General features: G+C 41.8%; 1 pseudogene; it reads right to left on the bottom strand.

Annotated features, from left to right (window-relative positions):
• Positions 1 to 1609: 1609 nt before the first annotated feature.
• LOC132398901 (large ribosomal subunit protein uL6-like) lies at positions 1610 to 2331 on the bottom strand (annotated as a pseudogene).
• Positions 2332 to 4227: the final 1896 nt, after the last annotated feature.

Genomic DNA, 4227 nt, shown 5'->3' with positions numbered 1-4227 from the left:
GTGTCCTCCCTGGCCTGGGTGGCAGGCTCATCACGGAAGAACAGTTAAGCTAAAGGAGAGGTCACACTTGAACGGCCACAACAACGAGACGCCGATGGATCGAAATCATAAAGGAAGGTTGGCAAAACACTTCGCGGTAACTGTTCCCATTCTTCTATCTCTCTCTCTCTCTCTCTCTCTCCAACAATTGCAACACAGCAACAAACAAACGACGGCAGCCTGTGTGAACTGAAGCGAACTTTATATTTCCATCGGACAATTCATTATCCCCTAGACAACGATAGAGCTTATTTCTTATTGATTATTATTATACCCACACTTTTAGGTTTAGTATTGACAAAGTATATTATCTGTATATTTGCATTGATTTTATTTTTGTGTATTTTTACTAATAAATACTGTTAAAAATAGTATCATCAGACTCCAATGGATGCCTCTATCTTTGCTGGTAAGTAACCCAGTTACGGGGTTCGTAACAGTTGGAAAATTTAAGGTTCATATCATGGACTTGTAGACTGCCAGGAAGAATGAAATGTTATTCATCTAGTTTTGGTTGGGTCTCACGCTGGCAGTGGAGGGGGCTGAGAATGGACAGGAAGAGGATTTGGAATAACATGCAAATTGGACCTTGGGATGGCCAATTTAAAGAACAGATGCTCTGCAAAAGAGTCATCCAGTCTACCTGGTCTCACTGATATAGAGGAGCACCAAATGCAGTAGACAATGTTGCAGGAAGTGTATGTGAATCTTTGCCTCACCTGGAAGGGCTGTTTAGGTTCCTGGATGGTGATGATAAGAACAAGAGTATATCTCCTGTGATTCCAATGCAAAGTGCTAGGCTTAGGGAGGAGATGGTGGGAAGGGATGAATGGGCTAGGGAGTCACACAGAGAGTGGTTCCTGTAGAAGGTAGAAAATGGTAGGAGGAAGGATGGTTTGCTGGATATTGAGACTTTTTTTTATTAGAAACATAGAAAACCTACAGCACAATATAGGCCCTTCGACCCACGAAGTTATGCCGAACGTGTCCCTACCTTAGAAATTATTAGGCTTACCTATAGCCCTCTAATTTACTAAGCTCCATGTACCTATCTAAAAGCCTCTTAAAAGACCCTATCGTATCTGCCTCCACCACTGTTGCCAGCAGCCCATTCTATGTACTCACCACTCTCTGGGTAAAAAACTTACCCTGACTTCTCCTCTGTATCTACTCCCCAGCACCTTAAACCTGTGTCCTCTTGTGGCAATCATTTCAGCCCTGGGAAAAAGCCTCTGACTATCTACACAATCAATGCCTCTCATCATCTTATACACCTCTATCAGGTCACCTCTCATTCTCCGTCACTCCAAGAAGAAAAGGGCGAGTTCACTCAACCTATTCTCATAAGGCATGCTTCCCAATCCAGGCAACATCCTTGTAAATCTCCTCTGCACCCTTTCTATGGCTTCCACATCCTTCCTGTAGTAAGGCGGCCAGAACTGAGCACAATACTCCAAGTGGGTCTGACCAGGGTCCTATATAGCTGCACCATTAACTCTCAGCTCCTAAATTCTTTTTTGTTCCTCAGCCATTAGAATTTAATTTAACAGCTTTAACAGCCATTTTTTAATAGATTATCCAGTATAAAGTTTCATTCTCCACTCTGTGCTACGACTGTCCCCTTGTCGTTCACATAGATGCCATCCAAGAATTTATGAATATTCTTCTTCTTCACTGTTGTTGCTTGCTGAATGAGAGCAGCTTTAATCCATTGCGTCTAAGCTGAAGTCTCAACCACTGCACCCTTCTCAGAGACGTAAATACCAAGAACTTTCAAATATCCTTGTTTTTGACTGTTGTTGCCTGTTGGATCAGCGCAGCAGAGTTTGACACCAGCTCAATATCATTTCCTTCAAGAACAAGTTCATCTTTCTGGGCCTGGGAAACAGTACACTTAACACCTGGTTTCATACGGACTCTACGAATATACTTCTCTCCCAAGAAGTTACGGATCTCTACCAGAGACTCTACCTCTTGAACAACCACATTGATAGGGAAATGAGCATACACAGATTTTATCTTGTAATGGAAACCCACTGTGACATCCTTGATCATGTTCTGGATGTGACTATAGATTGTCCGCACTGTTGCTAACTCCTTCCTGTTACCCCACCATTTGTTAACTCTAAGCTTTTTCTTCTTGATACCAAAAAGACTGAGTTCCAAGTTGATGTGATTAAATTCTCTTCATAATTTTCCTCGGGACCCCTTTACAACAACAGTACGGCCTTTCAAGGACACCTCAACATTGTCAGGGATATCAACAATTTAGTTGCTGAGAATAATCTTCATTCTTGCTGAAGATGGAGGAAAGGCTCAGCTCCTAAATTCAATTCCATGATTGATGAATGTCAATACACCATATGCCGCCTTAACCACAGAGTCAACCTGTGCAGCTGTTTATAAAGTGAAAGGCTAGGACACGGGAAACTCTATTCCTGAAATGGCGTGAACATTATGAACACTCTGGTGAGTTTCTGCTCATCTTCTGAAACTTCTCAGAACTTCCCATTTTTGTTGTTCCCCCACTGCTGTACCAAACTTCAACTCTTCTCACCTCCTGGTTCCATTCACTAACAACACACACAGGTTATCCCACAGCCTTGCCCCCACTACACCCTCCCCTATCTAGCTCTTTCCACGTGTCATTCACTATTCCCCTGTCTTTCGTTATACCCTTTTTTTTACTTATCACATTACAGCACTGGAAGCCTTTTTGTGACCTGCTATTTCCATCCAGCATTTCATGCTCCCCTTTCCCAACATCTCATTCTTTGTCCTTGATTTCTCCTTGTTTTTCTGCCTCCTTCTTCCAACTTTATAGCTCCAACCCACCATCCCTACTCCTCTTCCCTGACCTGGTGCAACCTGCCCGTCATCTTTCACCCCTCCTCAGTTAATAAATAATTGTACCAGGTGATGTAGGGAATGTTGTCTTAATTAGTTTATAGAATTTAGCTATCTTGTGTAAGCACCCTTTCCAACTTGGATTTCTGAATCACATGCATATGAAAGCATACAGGTCAAGAATTCATGAGTACTCCAGGGTTCAACATACCCATTTGAAGTCTGAATATTTTAAGTGATGAAGCATCAATCAGCAACTCTTCACTAAAACTATTGAATAATAGTGAGCCAAAAGACAAGTTATTACATGTAGGCATGCACCTATCCACGTACCTATACATATCCAAACTTCTCTTAAATGTTGAAATCAGACCCACAGCCACCACTTCTCCGGCAGCTCATTCCGCAATCTCCCCACTCTCTGAGTGAAACAATTCTTCCCGGTGTTCCCCTCAAACGTTTCACCTTTCACTCTAAACCATGACCTCTAGTAGTTGTTGCACCCAGTCTGATGGACAACTCTAACATCAGAGATCCACGAAAGGAAAAGTCAGAGGTAGATCATGGTGAGACCAAGATGAAAATTTGCAGGTTTTCAGGTTTTCCATGTGTGTTGTAAGTGGTTAAAAGAGGGAACCTAAGGATCATAACAAGTATCCCACATAAAGACAAATAGCTTGGGCCCATGCAAGTTCCTTTGTTATGCTTTTGAACTGAAGAAAGTGGAAAGAGAAGCTATTCAAAGTGTAGACATATGATTCTAGTCTCAATATAAAAAAACCTGCTTGTATTTACCTTATCTATACCCCTTAGAATTTTGTATACCTCCTTCAAATCTCCTCTTATTCTTCTATGTTCAAGGGAATAATGTCGGAATCCATTCAACCTTTCTCTATAAATCAGATACTCAAGTCCCAACAACATCCTTGTAAATTTTCTCTGTTCTGCTGAAGTCTTATTGATATCTTTTCTGTAGGCAGATGGCCAAAAAGTACATATAATACTCCCACGTCTTGTATAACTTCAATACAATATCCCAATTCATGTACCTTGATTTATTAAAACCAATGTGCCAAAAGCTCTCTCCACAATCCTATCTGTGACACCCCTTTCACGGAATTATGGATCTGTACTCTCAGATCCCTCGGTTCCACCACCCACCTCAGTGCCCTATCATTCATTTTAAGTCCGACCCTGTTCTGTCCTCCCGAGTATAACTCCTCAGACTTGTCTCCATTAAATTCCATTTGTAATTTTTTAGTCCATTTTTCCAGCTGGTCCAGATCCTGTTGCAAGCTTTGATGGCCTTCCTCACTGTCCACTCTGCCCCCAATTTTGATG

The sequence above is a fragment of the Hypanus sabinus genome, chromosome 9 (genome assembly GCF_030144855.1).
Source record: "Hypanus sabinus isolate sHypSab1 chromosome 9, sHypSab1.hap1, whole genome shotgun sequence".
Classification (NCBI taxonomy): domain Eukaryota; kingdom Metazoa; phylum Chordata; class Chondrichthyes; order Myliobatiformes; family Dasyatidae; genus Hypanus; species Hypanus sabinus.
This window is presented reverse-complemented; position numbering and strand designations above follow the sequence as displayed.